Source organism: Budorcas taxicolor, chromosome 14, assembly GCF_023091745.1.
Source record: "Budorcas taxicolor isolate Tak-1 chromosome 14, Takin1.1, whole genome shotgun sequence".
Taxonomy (NCBI): domain Eukaryota; kingdom Metazoa; phylum Chordata; class Mammalia; order Artiodactyla; family Bovidae; genus Budorcas; species Budorcas taxicolor.
In genome coordinates this window covers 54,965,510-54,987,414 of record NC_068923.1, presented here as the reverse complement: position 1 = coordinate 54,987,414, position 21,905 = coordinate 54,965,510, and the positions used below count along the sequence as shown (strand labels likewise).

At 37.6% G+C, this 21,905-nt stretch overlaps 1 non-coding gene and 1 pseudogene across 1 annotated transcript; both read left to right on the top strand.

The window, feature by feature from the left end:
• Window positions 1-1,938: 1,938 nt before the first annotated feature.
• LOC128059190 (acetyl-CoA acetyltransferase, cytosolic-like) lies at window positions 1,939-3,517 on the top strand (annotated as a pseudogene).
• Window positions 3,518-19,937: 16,420 nt separating this feature from the next.
• Window positions 19,938-20,040, top strand: LOC128059704 (U6 spliceosomal RNA). Its single transcript, XR_008200629.1, has one exon. It is a non-coding gene; the product is annotated as a U6 spliceosomal RNA (small nuclear RNA).
• Window positions 20,041-21,905: the final 1,865 nt, after the last annotated feature.

Genomic DNA, 21,905 nt, shown 5'->3' with positions numbered 1-21,905 from the left:
TTCAGACATCAGCCATGCAACTCCTTAGAAGATAACATTCCTTTCTCAATCCTGTAAGAGGACACGCTAAGCCACCCCTCATCTGGTGCATGCAAGTGTCTGTGGCGATTCCAACTTGTCATTTCATTTTGAGATGGCTGGTGCAGAGCAGCCTGGGTCAGACAACCTGGGGAGATACTGAGCTGCATCTAATGCAAGTTTTAACTTGAATACTTTCTTATGAGCTTATTAATGTTCCTAGGTATATTACTGGTATTTGGCCTGTTTTACAATTTCTTGCATTACCAAATGTGTTTCTAAGCCTCTACCAAAAAGAACTAAATGAATTGAGACCATTGATCACTTATACAGTTCAATGAGATCAATGGTTATAACCCTGGAAGCCTAGATTTGGGAAGAAGCAACAAGAGGAAATCATTTCCTAGATTTTAACAAACTAGTAACACAGGTGGGACAGGGGCTTTTGGCTGCTGTTTACTAAGCCTACTTCAGTAATACTACATGAAGTTACCTACCAATGAAATCCTCACCCAAACTGGGAATGAGTATTTCTAGCACTGTGGGACAACTTGGTCACAGAATATCTCTCAAACCCTTGGCTGACATTAAAGCCAAAAGGGAAGGGATTGTAAAATACAGAATGTTGCCCATCATTCAGTTCTACAAGAATCAAATCATTACCCACTGCTGTCACTGACCTACAGTACAACTCTGTCCTTCAAGTTCCTCCTCCACTTTTGTTTCCAAGACTGTGCTCTTCTCTATCTTTCTTGCATCTTTAACTATTGATTCTTACTTCTCTTTAGTTACCTGCTTCTTAAATATTCCTAAGTGACAGTGTTCTCCTGAGACCTCTCTCTTCCCTTCCATCGCCTGGACCCAACCCTACCCTTCTCCCCTCCCTCCCCCTCTACTTTATTCCATTTCTTCCCAAATAAGTTAATTCCATCAACTACCTAGACCTCAAAATACCTGTAACATTTATAATGGCTATAATAAAGTAAGTGCTTACTATGAGCTAGGCACTGTAATATCCAGGAACTAGATACACAGCCACATATATCTGATCCTCAGCAAAACGTTTGGACAGAAGTTTTGATTTCCCATTTTTCATATGAAGAAACTGTGGCACAGAGATCCTTGGTACTCAGTTAATAAGTGACAATTAAACTACCAACGTGAATCCATGTTTTCCTGAAGTGAAAATCTGTGCTTTTGTTAACCACTGACCCATAGATACACTCAAGGTTCCTACATGTTTGATTCAATGTTAGAACATTCTACTAAACTCTAGATCCACATATTCACTCATTCCTTTGCTCACTTATTCTTTCTTTGATTTAAGATATATTTATTGAGCCATGATTATGTGTATGGCAAGCATGTCACATATTGGATATGCAACAATGATAAAAAAAGATGGGGCCTTTGTTCATGAAACTTACAGGGATGGTTGGTTTTTTGTGGTATACTGAATAATGCCTCCTTCCAAAGATGTCTGTGTACTCACCCCTGAAACCTATAACAGTGCTGTATTACATGGCCAAGGAACTTTGCAGATGTAGTTAAAGTTACTGATCTTGACATGGAGATAGTACCCTAGACTATATGGGTAAGAACATTTAATTACATGAAACTTTAAAAGCCAGCACATACTATCATGTAAGAAACGAATTGCTAGTCTAGGTTTGATAGAGGATACAAGATGCTTGGGGCTGGTGCACTGGGATGACCCAGAGAGATGATATGGGGAGGGTGGTGGGAGGGGGGTTCAGGGTTGGGAACTTATGTACACCTGTGGTGGATTCATGTCAATGTATGGCAAAACCAATACAGTGTTGTAAAGTTAAAAAAAAAAAAAAGAAAAAAAAAAAGCCAGCACTAAGCCGGCTGCCCTGGGGCCTACAGTAGCTGCTAGAGAGGCGGTAGTGCGGCAGGATGAGTGCAGACTCGGACCCAGTGGTCCTTGTCTCCGCAGCGCGCACCATAGGCTCTTTCGATGGTACCCTATCCACCATTTCTGTCCATGACCTGGGCTCAACTGTCATCAGAGAGGTCCTGAAAAGGGCGCTGTGGCTCCCGAAGAGGTCTCGGAGGTCATAGTAAGTAAGTAAGTAAAGTCACTCAGTCGTGTCCGACTCTTTGCGACCCCATGGACAGAGGAGTCCATGGGATTCTCCAGGCAAGAGTACTGGAGTGAATTGCCATTCCCGTCTCCAGGGGATCTTCCCGACCCGGGGGTCGAACCCGGGTCTCCCACATTGTAGACAGACGCTTTACCATCTGAGTCACCAGGGAAGTCCTATTTGGACACATTATGGCAGTAGGCTGTGGGCAGAACCCTGTTCGACAGGCCAGTGTGGGTGCAGGAATCCCCTACTCTCTTCCAGCGTGCAGCTGCCAAATGATCCGTAGGTCAGGTCTGAAAGCCGTGTGTCTCGCAGCCCAGTCGATAAGGATAGGAGACTCCAGCATTGTTGCAGGAGGCATGGAAAATATAAGCAAGGCTCCTCATTTGGCTCACTTGAGGGCGGGAGTCAAGATTGGGGAAAACCCACTGACCGACAGCATACTCTGTGGTGGGCTCACTGACGCATTCCACAACTATCATATGGGCATTACAGCCGAAAATGAGGCCAAACAATGGCAAGTGAGTAGAGAAGACCAGGCCAGGGTTGCAGTGCTGTCCCCAAACAGGGCGGAGAATGCACAGAAGGCCGGCCGTTTTGACAAAGAGATCGTACCCATTTTTGTATCTTCTAAAAAATGTTCTTGAGGTGAAGTCGCTCAGTCTTCTCCGACTGTTTGCAACCCCATGGACTGTAGCCTACCAGTCTCCATCCATGGGATTTTCCAGGCAAGAAGACTGGAGTGGGTTGCCATTTCCTTCTCCAGGGGATCTTCCCGACCCAGGGATCGAACCCGGGTCTCCCGCATTGCAGGCAGACTCTTTACCGAGCCACCAGTAAAAAAGGTCTTACTGAGGTTAAAACAGATGAGTTTCCTCACCATGGGAGCAACATGGAAGCCGCGTCTAAGCTAAAGCCTTGCTTCCTTATGGATGGAACGGGAACAGTCACACCGGCTAATGCTTCAGGAATGAAAGATGGTGCTGCAGCAGTGGTTCTTATGAAGTCTGAAACTGGCAACTGTGGGCTCACACCCTTAGCACAGGCGAGCAGATGTGGAGCCTTTCGTTATGGGAATAGGACCAGTTCCAGCAATAAAGCAAGCTGTTGCAAAAGCAGGGTGGTCACTGGAGGATGTTGATGTATTTGAAATCAGTGAAGCCTTTGCAGCCCTGTCTGTTGCAAAAGCTAAAGAACTTGGTTTAAATCCAGAGAAGGTCAACACTGAGGGAGGAGCCACAGCCCTGGGCCATCCTCTTGGAGCATCTGGCTGTCGTATTCTTGTCATCCTGTTACACACACTGGAGCACAAGGGTGGACATCGTGGTGTTGCTGCCCTACGTGAGGGTGGAAACTACCTTCCACTTCATAAGAAATGCAAGACTTGAGAGCCTGTTGCACTTTAATGTGTAATATTCGAGGTACAAACAAGCTGCATCTAACATTGTTATTAATAAAACAGATCAGTCATCAAGGAAAAAATAAATAAATAAAAGCCAGAGACCCTTTCTTGGTTGAAGTTGGAGGGAGATGAGGAGCTGAAGAAAAGGAAGGAGAGATGAAGCATGTAGAAGACTTTGATCCACAGTTACTGGCTTTAAAGGCATAGGGAATATGAATCAAGGAATGCAGGAGAATTTAGGTGCTGAGAATAAGCCAACAGTCATCAAAGAAATGGAGACTTCAGTCCTATAGCTGCATGGAACTCAACTCAGCCAACATGAGACTAAATGACCAGGGAAGCCTAAAACATTTGCCCTTCATAGGAAAAAAGTCTGCTTCTAAGCAGATTCTGCCGTGTAGACTCTCTCGAGTTTTTGTAAAGGAATAGAGTCCTGTAGACACCTCGATTTTAGCCTTGTGACATTCTCTAAGCAGAGACCCAACCAAGTCCATCTGACTAATGACTTGTGGAAGCAGATGAAAATATGTATTGCTTTCAAAGTCATTACATTTATGATACTTTATCATGTCATTGATCAAAATCAATGAAGCAATAGACATGAAAACCCACAAATAAATCCATAATTAACTATGTTGGTAACTACTTAGTTGAAAAGAACAGAAAAGTATGAAAGAAAATAATAGAGGATTCCCTTAAAGATATTCCGATGAGGAAGTCAGGAGGAAGGCAGAAGGGTGAACTTTACGTTTTGTTCGTATTCACTGCTTCTTGTCTCTATGATGCCAGTGTTCACTTTGACAAATACTCACAGAAGCACTTATTAAGTACTGCAGGGATGATATCGACAAGGTTAGGAGATGCCTCATCTTACAGAACCCGTAGTCCAGAACACAATGTCCAAACAAACATAGTTTGTGGACCAAATCTGGCCTGCCACTTGTTTTTGCATGGATGGTGAGTGAAGAAGCATTTTTACATTTTTAAATGGTTGAGAATAAAATCAAAAGAAGGATAATACTGTGTGACTTGTGAAATTATATGAAATTTGATTTCAATGTCCATAAATAAAAAGTTTTATCGGAACACATCCAGGTTCCTTCATTTGTGTATTGTTTGTGGTTGCTTTTACGGTAAAATGGCAGAGCTGAGCATCTGTGAAAGAGACCAAATGGCCAGTGAAGCCTAAAACACTGGCCCTTCGTAGAAAAATATGCTACCCCCTTAATGTGTTAGTTGCTCAGTCATGTCTGCCTCCTTGGGACCCCATGGATTGTATCCCACCAGGCTCTTTTCTCCATGGAATTCTCAAGGCAAGAACACAGGAGTGGGATGTCATTCCCTTCTCCAGGGAATCTTCCCAAAGCAGGGATTGAACCTGAGTCTCCCGCTTTGCTGGCAGATTCTTCACTGAGTCACTGGGGAAGCCCAGAATATAGGTTAAGTCAAGCATTTAAGTGATCTCTGAGACGAAGTACAATTGGAAAAGTACCATTTAGCAGGGTCTTCAACTGCCAGGATTTGATGCCTGATGATCTGAGATGGAGCTGATGTAATAATAATAGAAACAAAGTGCACAGCAAATGTAATGTGCTTGAATCACCCCCAAACCACCCCTCCCACCCAGTTTGTGGAAAAATTGTCTTCCACAAAACCAATCCTTAGTGCCAAAAAGGTTGGGAGCCACTAATTTAGGTAGAGTGTATTTGCTCGTGGAGATCAGCAAAGAACACACAAAACGGTTAGCATTTTAGATTATCTTTAAAGAAAATGGGAGCTAAGACTGAGCTACTCAGAAAGTAGAAGAGGTTCTCTGATAGGCCAGGTGCCAAAAGAACTTTTGCTGCATTTGTTTTTCGTTGGTATTTTTAAAACTGTAGTTGCTTATTAAAAAACTGGAGAAGATAATTTCTTTCTTACTTTTCTTGACTCCTTGAAGGCACAAGGACAAAAACTTTGATAATAACTTTATGATTTCAATCTCTTGTGTGAAATGAAATTCTGCTGCTGATGAATCTCATGTTGTCTAGAGCCGTTAAGCTGTTCTACACTTCCAGTGTCCCTGTTTTTATCTATCTTCTTTCTGATTTATAAATATTTAAATTCATTTAAATTATTAAAATGAATTAACACCTCATTTTGCTAAACACATTTAGCTGTTCCCCACCCCCTCCCTTTATTAAAATGATTGTCACAACTTGACACAACCTCCCCCTTAACGTGTTTGCCCCAGCAAGACTGATGAGAAGCCCAGCTCCTTGGCTTGCAAATGACTTCTTTAGAATCTAAACATTTTTTTCTTTGTGTTAGCTAATAGCTTTACTAATGTTTTAGCTGTCCATTGATGTAATTCAATCTCAAATTGTTTTTATTGTGTTCTGTAATACTATGGGGACATTCTAAATACTGTAGTAGTAGTTAATATTAATAATCAGTGCTGTTTCACAGGTCAGTTGCTGAATCAAGCTCAGTTATGGGTTCGTAAATGTAAAATCATCAAAGATTGCACAGTGGGAGACTCTGGCTTCCTTCTCTACCCCTGGTTGAGCAAGTGAACTCATCCTTACATTGTTCCTTGCTAATTGTGAAACAGATGCTTTGCATTTTTTAGTTCTCAGTTACATCTAAAGAAAGTGGCTTTCTTGATAAGACCCTCTAAAATTAGAGAGTTGTGGAATTATCTAGTAATATATGTCTTACTAATTCAACTTGTCATGACAACATGCAATTAAAACTTTCCTTTGGGACTAAAATGAAAAATCCCAGTTGCTTCTGAAGAAGTTTAGCCAATACATAATGAGAAGAATAATTCAAGTAAATGGGACTGAGTTTCATAGAGAAAAGGAAAATAAAAGCAAACTTTTTAAAAGAAGTAAATTATTACTACATTTGGTAATTTTACAGTTTTCATCTCATTTATTAGGTCCTCTTATTATTTTTCCCAACTGAAGCTGTGCCATTATTTTTTATTTGCTAGAGAAAGGGGCATTAAATTTCTTTTATGAAACCACCACTCCAAATTATCTTTCTTTTGCAGAATAAGCATTTGTTGTGGTGGTGGTTCAGTAGCTTAGTTGTTCTGACTCTGTGAGACCCCACAGACTGCAGCACACCAGGCTTTCCTGTCCTTCACCATCTCCGGGAACTTGCTCAGACTCATGTCTATTGAGTCTACGATGCCATCCAACCATCTCGTCCTCTGTCGCCCCCTTCTCCTGCCTTCTATAAGAATAAGCATAACTGACACCAAATATTACTTTTATTTAAAGGGAATATATGTTGTGATAAACCATAATGAAAAAGAATATGAAAAACAATGTATATATATGTATAACTGAGTCACTTTGCTGTACAGTAGAAATTAACACAATATTGTCAATCAACTATCCTTCAATAAAATAAATTAAAAAAAATAAAAAAAATAAATTAAAGACAAGAGTACAGAGCAAAAAGAAAAAAAAATAAAGGGAATATATGATACCACTGATACTGCATTTCACTAATCTAGTGAAAGCATTTTGAACAAAGTTAACTAAAGAACAGTATTATTTGTATATATTTATATCCATATAAATATCCATATTGACATTTTTATATCCTTTGTTATCTGATTATCATATATACTTTTAAAATCTTGTAATAAGACAAGTCATGTTTATATGCTATGGTGTAAATTATTGAATTATAACACAGGTAAATAATTTCTTTTCTGTGTTTACTGTTATAACTAAATTGTCTATAGAATATTTACTGTATTTCATTGATTCTAAGATGCCCATTTCTTTTTTTTTTCACATTTAATATCTCTGAAGTAAGGATGACCTATCATAATTAAATTGCTAGCATTATTTATTTCTAGGTATTTCAATATATAATGTAACAACATACCTTTCACAATTAATAGTGACAGATCCAATGAAATGCTGAGTATTGAGACTGCTTCTCAAAGTATGCCATAGTTTGTCAGAGACTACCTGTTCTACAGTAATCATTTTTTTCTTTTTCAAAATTTTAGCTACACATAAAGCCAAAAATCCTAAACTTTACTAGACTACCTTAAGAGTTACTGTTTGATTTGCTAAGGCTACCTTAACAAAATACTACAAAGTTCTGTTGCTTGAGCAACAGAAATGTATTTTCTCAGAGTTCTAAAGGCTAGAGGTCAAAGAGGAAGGTGTCAGCGGGGGCCATCCCCCTATTGAAGTTGCTAGGAAAGGTCTGTCCCAGGCATCTCTCTTAGCATCTGATAGTTCCTTGGTTCATGCAGCTTAGCTCCAGTCTTCATGCAGTGTCCTCCCTGTATTCAAGCCTGGCTCTGTACATTGCATGGTTTTTATAAAGACACTAATCACAAGACTTCTCTGGTGGTCTAGTGGCTAAGTATTCATCTTGGAATGCAGGGGACGTGGGTTTGATCCCTGGCTACGAAACTAAGATCTCACATGCCACGGGCAATTAAGCCCCATGAACGAAAACAAAGATCTCACATGCCACAAGACCAAATGCTGACAAATAAATAGATTTTAAAAAGAGAAAAAAGAGACACCAATCATTGGATCAGGGGTCTACCCTACTCCAATGTGACCTCCTCTTTACTGATTATATCTTCAATAGCTCTAGTTTTATTTTATTTTATTTTTTACCCATAAACACAGACGTGTGCTTCATTTCATCATCTAAAACCAAAAATTCCAAAGTGCCATTAATGCACACAGACAGCTGCTTGGATATAAATCAAATCTATAACTAACAGAATTTGTACTGCAGTTTAATACTTGCACGTTGTTTCACCCTTGTTACAAAACTCTAAAATTAGCATTTGTTGTTCATTCGCTAAATCATGTCCAACTCTTTTGTGACCCCATGGACTGCAGTACACCAGGTTTCCTGGAGTCTGCTCAAATTCATGTCCATTGAGTAGATGATGAATAGTTAAGTGAAACTCACTCAATCGTGTCTGACTCTTTGCAACCCCATGGACTGTCTAGTCCATGGCATTCTCCAGGCCAGAATACTGAAGTGGATAGCCTTTCCCTTCTCCAGGGGTTCGTCTCAACCCAGGGAGTGAACCCAGGTCTCCCATACTGCAGGCAGATTCTTTACCAGCTGGGCCACAAGGGAAGCCCAAGAATACTGGAGTGGGTAGCCTCTCCCTTCTCTGGTGGATCTTACTGGCCCAAGAATCCAATTGGGATCTCCTACATTGCAGGCAGATTCTTTACCAACTGAGCTATGAGGGAAGCCATGCTATACTTGATCTTAGACAAAAGGCTGATAAGCAATGATGAATAGCTCTATTTTGAAATGAAGTCATATTCTGAGGTACCAAGAATTAGGACAACATATGAATTTTGAGGAACCCAATTCAACCTGTAATAGTGATTACTTTCTCATCAATGAGATAAAATGTGTCATTTTGATTTTTCCTCTATCTTGCTCCCTGGAATAGAGGCATTGTCTTAGAATCTGAGGATAAAAGACACTGCCCAGGTATGTTAAAGCAGAATCTTGGTTTCTAAAATCTTTGTAAAGCACAGCTTTACAAGTCTTCATTTACAGAACTTCATTTGACTTGATATTTGAACTTTTCCAACATCAGTTAGAATTTTCTTTTTACCACCTGCTAGCTGTGGGCCATTCACATGTATCTTGAAATACATATGCCTCACTCTTCTGTTTGTAAAAGAAAAATAATTATATCTACATCTCCAATATTGGTATTAAAAATTTCTACTGTATGCATGTGTGTATGTATGCACTAGGTCAAGTAAAACGCTTTGTGACCCCATGGACTGTGGCCCACCAGGCATCTCTGTCCATGAGATTCTCCAGGCAAGTGGATTGCCATTTCCTCCTCCAGGAGATAGCACTTGCATGATAATAATACAAAGTATCTTTTGTGTTAAGATAATAACACAAAACCTGCAGATGATACCACCCTTATGGCAGAAAGCAAAGAACTAAAGAGCCTCTTGATGAAAGTGAAAGAGGAGAGTGAAAAAATTGGCTTAAAACTCAACATTCAAAAAACTAAGATCACGGCATCTGGTCCCATTACTTCATGGCAAATAGATGGGGAAACAGTGGAAACAGTGACAGACTTTATTTTTGGGGGTTTCAAAATCACTGCAGATGGTGACTGCAGATGTGAAATTAAAAGACACTTACTCCTTGGAAGAAAATCTATGACAAACCCAGATAGTTTATTAAAAAGCAGAGACATTACTTTGCTAACAAAGATCCGTCTAGTCAAAGCTATGGTTTTTCCAGTGGTCATGTATGGATGTGAGAGTTGGACTGTGAAGAAAGCTGAGCACTGAAGAATTGACGCTTTTGAACTGCGGTGTTGGAGAAGACTCTTGAGAGTCCTTTGGACTGCAAGGAGATCCAACCAGTCCATCCTAAAGGAAATCAGTCCTGAACATTCATTGGAAGGACTGATGCTGAAGCTGAAACTTCAATACTTTGGCCACCTGATGTGAAGAACTGACTCACTAGAAAAGACCCTGATGATGGGAAAGATTGAAAGAGGGAGAAGGGGACGACAGAGGATGAGATGGTTGGATGGCATCAGTGACTCAATGGACATGAGTTTGAGTAAACTCAGGGAGTTGGTGATGGACAGGGAGGGCGGGCATGCTGCAGTCCATGGGGTCACAAAGAGTCGGACATGACTGAGTGACTGAACTGAACTGAACTTAATAACACAAAAACATATCATGTTAATATCATGATATTAAAACATTTTGTAGCAGTAACAGTGCTGTCACTGTTGTTATAGAGATTTTCATTTGAGCAGAAAATTGGAATAAAAGTTTATTAAGGAGAAAGGGGTATGACAAAGTTGTTTATTGTCACCCTGTTTATTTAACTTCTTTGCAGAGAACATTATGCAAAACACCAGGCTGGATGAGCTACAAGCTGGAATCAAGATGGCCAGGAGAATGTCAACAACTACCTCAGATATGCAGATAATACCACTCTAATGGCAGCAAGTGAAGAGGAACTAAAGAGAGAGCTTCTTCAAGGTGAAGGAGGAGAGTGAGAAAGTCAGCTTAAAACTCAACATTAAAAACACTAAGATCAAGGCATCCTGTCCCATCACTTCATGGCAAATAGAAGGGGAAATGGTGGAAGCAGTGACAGATATCCTCTTGGGCTCTAAAATTTCTGCACATGGTGACTGCAGCCTTGAAATCAGAAGACGATTGCTTCTTGGATGGACAACCATGACAAATCTAGACTGTGAGTTAAGAAGCAAAGACATCACTTTGCTGACAAAGTCCATATATTCAAATCTATGGTCTTTCCGGTAGTCATGTATGGATGTGAGAGCTGGACCATAAAGAAGGCTGAAGACCAGAGAACTGATGCTTTCAAACTATGGAGCTGGGAAGACTCTTGAGAGTCCGTTGGACAGTAAGAAGATCAAATCAGTCAATCCTAAAGAAAATCAACCCTGAATATTCATTGGAAGGACTGATACTAAAGCTGAAGCTGCAATACTTGGGCCACCTCATGTGAAAAGCCAACTCATTGGTAAAGATCCTGATGTTGGGAAATATTGAGGGCCAGAGGACAGGGGCTTGACAGAGATTTGGATGCTTGGATGGTATCACCAATTCAGCGGACAGGAGTTTGAGCAAACTCTGGGAGATGGTGAAGAACAGGGAATCCTGTCATCCGGCAGTCCATGGGGTCACGATGAGTCAGTGACTTGTTGGTCATGTGATTGAGTATCTGAGCAACAATAACAATTTTTGATCACATTGCTTTAATAGCACTCATAACAAAGAAAAAATACTGAAATACAACATGCCATCCATAACAGTAAATATATGTTTCAAGATTTTATTTTTAAAAGTTTTTTTTATTACCATTAACAACAATTGTGTAATTATTATTTTTCTTGAGAGATTATTCTGAATTCTTTTCCACCAAAGCTGTACATACATAGTTGTCTATATTATCTTTGGAGAGAGTTTTTCTCTGTCTCTAACTTTAAAGCTCATTATTTTTGCTATTTGCCTTTTCTTCCAGTAGAGATTTTTTCCCCCCCTAATCTTCTTGTGTTTTCCCAGCAGGAGTACTATTTTAAACAGATTGGTCTGTTCATATATTCTGCCTCTGGAATTGGCATGATTATGTTTGGTTCTTAATGGGGGAATTATTAAAGTAAGGAAGGTTTCAGTTTGATAGAGCTCAAGCTTGCCTTTGACCATTTTGAAATGAGTAATAGTTTAGATTGTCATTTATCAGACCCTAACACTCCAAGCAACAGATCTGTCATAAAAGATATATTTCAGAAAGAATTATTCAAATTATCCATATTAAATTACTTTCTAGTTAATAAAAGTGAAATGAGTTTATCATTTGAATAATTTTATTGTAGAAATTGAAGAGCTAGAAAGATAAACTCTCCAGTGACAGCCTAGTGGGAGATGGACACCTGTGGCTTTATTGATGTATGGTATCTAAAAGTAAATAAAACATAATGCAATAAAGAAACTGCCTTGCTTACGTTTATGTCTTCCTAGTTTATTCAGTTCATTATCTGGACCGGGCTTTTCTCTTCTCAGTTACACACTTTGACTGTCAGAGTATAAATATTTATAGAATGAGTATCTGTCTGTGCCAATTATAATAGCTAAGCTTGTCTTTCTGGGCTTCCCCCGGTGGTTCAGTGGTAAAGAATCTTCCTGCCAATCCAGGAGATATAGGAGACCCAGGTTTAATTCCTGGGTCAGAGAGATCCCCTGGAGGAGGAAATGGCAACCCGTTCTAGTATTCTTGCCTAGGAAATCCCATGGACGGGGAGACTGGTGGGCTACAGTCCATGGGGCGCAAAGAGTTGGCCAGGACTCAGCATGACAGATTGTTTTTCTCCCATTTTTCTACCAAGATAGAGGATGTTTAGGTACTATAAGTGTATGTATTTTTATCCATTGTTCCAAAGGATTTTCAAGATTCATAGCTACTTGTAAGAAGTGTATTTTCAGAATTAGCTGATTATTCATGTAACCCTGGGTTAGAACGTTTGTACACTGTTTTAATATTGTTTATTTGAAATGATACGGTATGTGATCAACAACAGCAAAAAAATGTGTGTGTTAATCTTTTAGCCCAAAGATATGTTCAGCTGAGTTTACTTCTTTTTCAGTGTAAGGAATATCTAAAATATTTTCTGACACTGCCTTCGAGGAAGAAAGTAAATGAATTTTAGAGTTGTAGTTTGTGTTAAGTATTAAAGCATTTGCCATCCGACTTAGAATGACAATGTCCTATCAAATTTCAGCACCTCTTGATCTTCACTCGAAAGAGAAGCTGTTTCTGAATCTACATGCAGTCTGGGTAACTACTCATGGGTGCACTTGAGCCATTGAAGTGTTCCCAGTTATAGGGCCTTAGGATGACTACATTATGTGGTATGGAGACTAATTCATTTCAAACCTTTTACATAATCACAACTGGAAAGAATTTCATGCTTTAATCACATACTTTAGTTCATACAAATTAATGTTTTCTCTTCATAGTTCAAAAGAAAATTGCCTAGATTTGATGTTCTCCCAGACTGACTTTAAACTGCTGGTAGGCTACGATGGCATTTGGAGAGAAGGAAGTAGCCAGCATTCTTCTTCAGCATCATTCCTTTCTTGAACATTGTCAAGTATAGCCCAGGGCATTTAACAAAGTCCTCTAATTGCAGTCTGTGATCAAGAAAATGCTGGAAGATGGAGTGTTTGTGGGGCTGTCCCTCTCATCTTAGGAACTAGACAGTCCAAGGGCAGAAGAGGGGCAGCAAGATGGATGCAGAGTAGCCTGGGTTCAGGGTCACCTTATAATTTAACTAGACTTGCGAATTTGAGAGATTTATCTACCCTCCTTAAGCCTCAGATTTTTTTGCACCTCAATGATGATATAGGCAAGAGCCAACACAGTCTTTTTTTGTTTGTTTAACATAGAAATAGCAAGACACTGTAGAGTTTGGTCGCTGAGAAATGATAACTATGTGATGTCATAGGTAGTGGTGCTTGTTTAGTCACTAAGTTGTGTGACTCTTGCGACCCCATGGACTGTCACCAGGGCCACCAGAGGCCACCAGGCTCCTCTGTCCATGGGATTTTTCCAGGCAAGAATACTGGAGTGGGTCGTCGGTTTCTTCTCCAGGGGGTCTTCCCAACCCAGGGATCGAACACATATCTCCTGCATCTCCTGCCACCAAGGAAGCCCTTGGTGATATTACAACGGTGATAGCTAAAGCGACAATGGCAATCATACTGCAGTGTATACATGTATCCAATCAACAAGTTGTACACCTTGAATTACACAATGTTATATGTCAAATATATTTGAACTAAAAAAACCTTTTTAACCAGAAAATGAACTCTGGAGGCAGTCTAGCCTGTATTTGAATCTTGGCTCTCTTTACCATAAAGTGTGGGAAAATTACTTAACATCTCTAGTCTTCACTTTAAAATTTATTTTAATGATAGTAACTTTTCCTTAGTGTGTTATTATAAGAAATAAATAAGCTTATTTGGTAGAATGCCACATGGAATGCAGTAAATGCTCAATAAAACTGATTTTTTAATTATAATGGTCATAGTCTCTATTTGGCAAAGAGTTTACTTTGAGAAGAAAGACAAAAGTTAGATCCTTAGCAGATTATTTTCTTATTATATGTGGAGATAGATTAAAATTGGCATTTTAGCAGGGGGATCGTATTAGCTATTTGGAGAAGGAATTGTATGGAGGAGAGAAGTTGAAGTTTCTCAAGATAAAACACATGAAAATGTAAATTTTAAAATATGGATGGACCTCATGTTGTTTTGCAGGTAGGATTGACATTTGGTGACTAAATATGCAGAGGTACCAGAAGTGGATAACCCTTTTATCCCATGAGCAATAAAGTCATGTGATGGTGGTGGTCTTTTATGATACAAATAGATGATGGCCCCATTAATTACAGATGAGAAAAACAGGAGAAGAAGAAGAAGTTGAAAGGTAAAGACGATGAAAAGGTTGTAGAAAATTTAGCATCAGTACTCAAAACTGATGTGACGTGGTAGTGAAAGAAGTGGTAAAAGTTGTTTTGGGGACAAGGACACAGATCTCTGGAAATCAGTGAAGATGTTTGGAGAATCAGAGCCTGATTTCCTGGCTACTACAACCATAATATGATTGTTCCTTTGAAAAACTTAAGGTGTACTTGGAAGAGTCAAGGAAGAAAATACAAATGTTAATTGTTGCCTTATTATGAATTCAATAACATTCTCTAAAACATGCATGGACTAGTTGAATTGAGTAATTATTGAAGTAAGTGATTAATTTGGAGAATAAAGTCTGTCTAAAGGGAAAGATACTGGTTAGAATATTACAGTGAAAGAGCAAAAGGGTACAAGGCATTTAGAAGAAAGAATGAAAAATAGAAAAATGCAAGTGGCAACAAGACATTTTGCTCCTTTGCACCATTACTTAGGGTTGACTATTAGTTTTTCCATAGGAACTGGTATAGATCTTGCATTCATTCTATAAATACATGTTAAGTACGTATGTTGTTCTGAGTTCTGTTAGGACTTTAAAATACAAGGATGAATGAGAATTAAAGGATCTGCCTCAAAGAGCCTACATGCTACTTTCTTAAAGAGAAAATTTAAACTATTAATATCAAGTTAAAAAATAACTACAGTATGTTCAGATTTTGGTTGGTAACATAAACGACATTCACCATGAGAACAATAGAAAGCAATGGCAGGTTCTTACCTTAGATATTCAAGGAAAAACGTCATCTAAGGAGATATGAAATGGCTTTCATATATCTTTCTGTGTATCTTTCATATATCTTTTAACATATGATTGTTAGAAGAGACATGGACAGATTTTATGGACAGAGATTTTAAAGGAAGGAAACTTCCCTGGCAGAATGAAAGTTTCTAATATATGCTTTAAAAATAAATAAAATGAGAGCTATTAGGAGAAACTTATGTATTTTGGAGAATAACCAAGCATAAAGGGAGAAATTAATGATGCAGGATGCAAAGAACTGGTTTTAAAAGTGGAATCTTGAATGTTGAAATGGGATGGAATCTTGAGTACAAAGAGAGCAACAACATTTGGTAGGAAATGGACATTTCTTCTGTTTCAGAGGAGGGGAACTGACTATGTTGGTATATGCATGCAGGCTAAGTTGCTCCAGTCGTGTCCAACTCTTTGCAACACAATGGACTGTAACCTGGCAGTCTCCTCTGTCCATGGGGGTTCTCCAGGCAAGAATACTGGAGCAGCTTGCCATTTCCTCTTCCAGGGGAATCTTTCTGACCCAGGAATCCAACCTGCATCACTTATGTCTCCTGCATTGGCAGGTGGGTTCATTATCCTAGTGCTACCTGGGAAGTCCCCATATTTAATAGCTCTTTTGATAGGCAGAAGAAGGACTTGTCTCCTGGGTTGAAGACTTTTCCCCCCTGTTTCCTATTTTATTCCAAACCAAGTAGTGAAAGAAACATTTAAAATTTTCACAAACATGTCCTGTTGATTTCCAAACTTTTAAATGCACTTAATTAAAGCTTTTCCCATGAGTGAAAAATTCATTTTAATGTAAATGCTGACATACTGAGTAGAGTTTACATTTTGATCTCAAAGTTTGAAGAAAAATGTCTCATATAAACTAGTAGCTCTACAAGGACTATGCCCAGTGCTGAGCAATTTCATGAATCACTGGTCTCTGCTGTTGCATGTAAGAACAATTTTTAGATTATATCTAAAGCACTGCAATGAAGCATTCTAGTTATGTTTGTCATGCCGACAGGGAAATATTACATATTTTTTATAAACAAGATATCTTAGAATATTAAAAGGAAACTCTGGAAAATCACTTCAAGAAGAACACAAAATGCAGAATTAACAAAAATTTTCTGTACTAAGAAGACAGTTCTCCAAAATTTCAATCTCATCTACATAAGTACAACATCTTGATATACCAGAGAAATAAACACAAGTTTCAGTGTAATTATTCATTTGATTAACATGATAAATATTCTGAGAGGCCTGTATCTGATATGTCATTTGAATGAATTATGATTAGTCTAGAAATCATAATAATTTAGTATACTGATGACTTCTTAATTTCTATTTCTGAAATACTTAAATAGAGCATATAAATTTCTTTTGGTTTTCACTTTTCCTAGGACTCAGGTAATTTGAAATCTAAATCTTCCACTTCCTTGGCCATAATTTTTCTTTTCTTTTTTTTTTTTCATTTTTTTTTTACATTTTAAAATCTTTAATTCTTACATGTGTTCCCAAACATGAACCCCCCTCCCACCTCCCTCCCCATAACATCTCTGTGGGTCATCCCCATGCACCAGCCCCAAGCATGCTTAATATCTGTTCACTCTATTGTTTATTATAGTTTGTATGCCAAATTTTAAACAAATTATCACTATATAAGAGTTATGAAAATTCAATTCAAAAGTTTCAGATTCTATTCTCTAATTTAACTATCAACCTGATAATTTAGGTTTCTTCATTCATTTATCATTAATTTATTCATTCAACAAATCCTCTTTGGTGTCTCATACGACAGTTTAGGGCCTTCCCAGGTGGCTCAGTAGGTAAAGAACCTGTCTGTAATGCAGGAGATGCGAGAGATTGGGTTCGATTCCTGGGTCGGGAAGATACCCTGGTAGAGAGCATGGAGACCCACTCCAGTATTCTTGCCTGGAGGATCCCATGGACAGAGGAGCCTGGAGGGCTACAGTCAATAGGGTCACAAAGAGTCGAACATGACTGAAGCCACTGAGCACAGCACAGCACATGATAGTTTAGCATGCAGAAGAAAATAAGACAGCAGCGGTCCCTGGCCTACTGAACCTGTTTATTGGAGGAAATAGATATTTAACTAACAACTTCAAGTGTGATGAGTGCTAACAAATGAGGAAACACAGACTTTGTGGAAATACAAGCTTAGTGTGGATTTTACAGAATAGAATAAAGATGGAAACAATCAGATGATAGAAACATAAGGCAATCCTTCATCTTGATTTTCAAACTTTAATTTTACATTTGTGACTGAGAAATACACTTGTATAATCTTAAAGAATGATGATATCTCGGATGCTTAGCCTGAGTGCATTAATAGCGAAAGTTCATGGGGCAAAATTCATCCTGCTTTATATATAATTATAGCATATTTAGTTCAGTTTGATAATGAAACTTTAATCTAGAAATAGCTGTAGTTCTCCAAACAAATCATTTCTAATTTTTATGTGGTAAATGTAATGACAACTTGAGAACTAGCCTCTAAATGAATAATGTCAGAAGATGTATCAGTGTTTCTCATTTGTACTCTTCTTTCAGCATTTTCAATGGTGATGACTGAATCAGTACAGACAATGCGGCTGCTTTTATTTTAAAAAAAGGAATGAGAAGCATGCTTTTTAAAGAAGTGTATTGGCAAATGGAATCTAAGGTTTTAAAAATCTGGTTGTTGCCCAACTGACTTAAAGGTATAGAAGTCTAGAATTTGGAAGACTCACTTTTAAACTTTAAACAAATATGAAATTACTGTAAAACAAAGTCTGATGGCTTTCCTTTAATCAGTATCAAGAAACATAAATCTTTTGCACTGTTTCACATCACAGGAAAATTCTTTGTGTGAACCCTGCTTAATGAATAGAACTGTATATAACTATTTTACACTTTAATGAGCCAGTGTGGATGGCTGGATCTCTGCATAACACATGATATAGAAATTATTTTGAAATGTATTAAAAAAACTCAGTTTACCAGTTGCAGTACTGCTGCTTTTTTCTGGTTTATCTACTAAAAGTAGGTAGTTAATATCTAGCAAAATATTATAAATTTGGAGATTTTTAGTGGGTTTAAAACACTAAAAGCTTATTTTCCCCCATCTTAAATCATACTTTGCATGCATGCTCAGTTGCTTCAGTCATGTCCAACTCTTTGTGACTCTATCGACTGTCCCCAAGCTTCTCTGTCTGTGGGATCCTCCAGGCAAAAATACTGTAGTGGGTTGCCTTGTCCTCCTCTGAGGGATTGCCCTGACCCAGGGATTGAACCCGTATCTCCTCAATTACAGGCAGATTCTTTACTGCTGAGCCACTATGGAAGCTGTCCTTTGAACAGCAAGATTAAGCCAGTCAGTCTTAAGGGAAATCAACCCTGAATACTCACTGGAAGGGCTGATGCTTAAGCTGAAACTCCAGTATTTTGGTCATCTTATGTGAACAGCTGACTCATTAGAAAAGTCTCTGATGCTGGGAAAGATTGAGGACAGGAGAAGAGGGCGTCAGAGAATGAGATGGTTGCATGGCATCACCGATGCAATAGACATGAACTTGGGCAAACTTTGGGAGGTGATGGACAAGGAGGCTTGGCCTGCTGCAGTCCATGGGGTCACAAAGAGTCATACTGGGTAACTAAACAACAACAAGAACTGATTAACAATGTGGTAGTTTCAGATGAACAGTGACGGAAGGGACTCAGCCATACATACACATGTATCCATTCTCCCCCAAACCCTCCTACCATCCTGCTGATACGCAACATTGAGCAGAGTTCTTTGTGCCTATAGAGTGGGACATTGCTGGCTATCCATTTTACATATGGCAGTGTGTACATAATCTTCTCAAATTCCCTAACTGTCCTTTCCCCCTGGCAACCATAATTTGTTTGATGATGACAATATTGTTAAATGTCTCTGAGATGCTTAGAAGCTCACCAGTTCCACATAAGAGTCCACATAAACAAGGTTATGCTAAGCCCTTCCTAGACCAGCATGCCAGGGCCTTAACTTCCCCAGGAGTCAGAATCAGTGTCTGTGTGTTGCTTATTTGTTACCAGGAAATGAGTTTAGAAGAGAAGGCCTAAATATAACTAAATATAATAAGGGACCAAAAAAATACACAAACCCACCTAATCTATTTAATTGAGAAGAATGGGAATGTGAGGGAAAATTATATTTGCAATGAAACCATTAAAAATTCTGGATAGGTTCATGAACATATAATGTGTAAAATATTTATAATTTTTTCAGGGATGAGACATTTATTTTTCACCAGAAATATAGAGCTCTGTTAATGAGTTTTCATCTTCAAAAGTTCTGTGTTTTTGGTCAGGAATTAATGCAAATCTCACCATCTTTTCATGTCACTTACACTAAGTTAAAAGCTAACTAAAAAATGCTGGAAGAAATGTGACAGTTGATAATTAACCTTAACATAATTTACCAGGAAAAAACATCATGACTTGAGGTTTATCTATCTTGCTACATGGTAACATTGAATTTCCAATGTCAATATTAGCATTACCCAAATATGTCCTGTATCTATAACTTCATAATCTGTAACATTTAATATTTTTTACCATATAAGAGTAGATACTAAATGCTCACTTAAGCACACACGTACTAAAATTGGAATGATACAGAGATTACCATGGCTGTTACAGAAGAATGACATGAAAATTCATGAAGCTTTCAATACTTTTGTAAAACACTTGAGAATTTTTTTCTAGCAGACTTGTGCTGCAAGAACTATTAAAGTGAGCCCTTCAGATGAAAAGGGCAAGCCCATAATTTGAATCTATCTGAAGAAATGAAGAGCATCAAGAAGAGTAACTGCAGAGGTAAATAGAAAAAATAGTATAAGTATATTTTATTATAATTTTTAAATATATTTTATTATATAACTTTTATATAAATTTTATTATAATTTTTTCTTCTATCTGATTTAAAAGTCAGCTACATAAAGTATTAATTATAACTGTGTATAGGCATATAATATATAAAGATGTAATTTTTCTATCAGTAACAGATCAAAGGAGAGCAATGTAATGGAGCTAATAGAAACAAAGTTTTTTAAACTATCAAAATTAAGTTGGTATTAATCAAAAGTAGATACTTATAACTTAAGATGTTATTTGTGATCTTTAGAGCAAGCATTAAGAATACAACTCAAAAATATAGTAAAATATAAGGGAATTGGAATTGCACACTAGAAAATATCTCTTTAACAACATCAGCAACAACAATAAAAAATGACCAGTACTGAAGAAGAGGGATTAAATTAAAAAAATGTGACATTTGGAAAGTAAATCACAAATATTGGACATAAATCCTATACAAATTATGTTCTACCTAAAAATTATAAAATTAATATTACATTTAGTATAAAAAGGTTAAACATTTCATCTAAAGACAGGAATTTCAGAATGGATAAAAAATAAAAAACATGATTCAAATATACAAAATGGGTCATACACATGACCCATTTTAAACTCAAGAAGATATACAGGTGGAGTGTAAAAGAGTTGAAATAGATATACCATAATGGTAACAATAAAACAAAACAATAGCAATAACAAGAAACCTGGAGTGAGTAAGTAAACATCAGAAAAAATATATTTTAAGACCAAAATTTTACTAGAGACAAATAAAGACATTTCATATTGATAAAATGGTTATTCCATCAAGAACGTATAATAAATATATGTACCTAACAGCAGAACTTCAAAATCTAATGAAACAAAATTGAACATAATCAAAAGCAAAACACACAGTTCTGTGGTAATAGTTGAACACCCTTCTTTCAATAACAGAACATACATAAAATCAACAAGAAAAACAAAAAAACTTGAACAACATTATCAATCAACTAGACCTAACAGCCATCTTAAAGCATCCCCCCTAAGAGCATCAGAATGCACATTCTTTTCAAATGCACATGGGTATACTATATGCTAGACCATAAAACAGATTTCAGTACATTTCAAAGGATATAAAAATAAAATGAATAAAAATAAAAAGAATGCTCTCAGTTGATAGCAGAATAAGAAATCATTAACAGGAAGAAATTTGTGAAAATCACAAACGGAAATTAAACAACGTTTCTAAATAATTTATGGATCAAATAAGAACTCATAAAGGGAATTAGAAATACTTTGAGATGAATTAAAATGAAATGTTGATACTTGATTGGTCTCATATACTCTTGTAAATGCTATTAATAGAATAGCAGTATTGGTCCCGCATACCCACTACCAAAGTTTCCAATCCAAAACAACAACAAAGTGCCACACTTGCCCCACTCTGTTCTTCTTGCAGAAGTATGGAGGTTTCTATGCAGAGGCTCAATCAGAGATTCTGGATTCTGGTATCCTATCCTATACAGGGCTGAAAGTAGGAGTGATTCAATTTATTAAAAACAGGGAGTTTGAATAAATGTTGGCATAGTGAACACACTATTTAGTCTCCTAAATGTAGATTGTCAAGTTTATGATCTTTATGTTGGTAAATCGACAGTTCATCTACTGGGAAATTCAATATCCATATTTAAAGGACTCACTGATTTGGG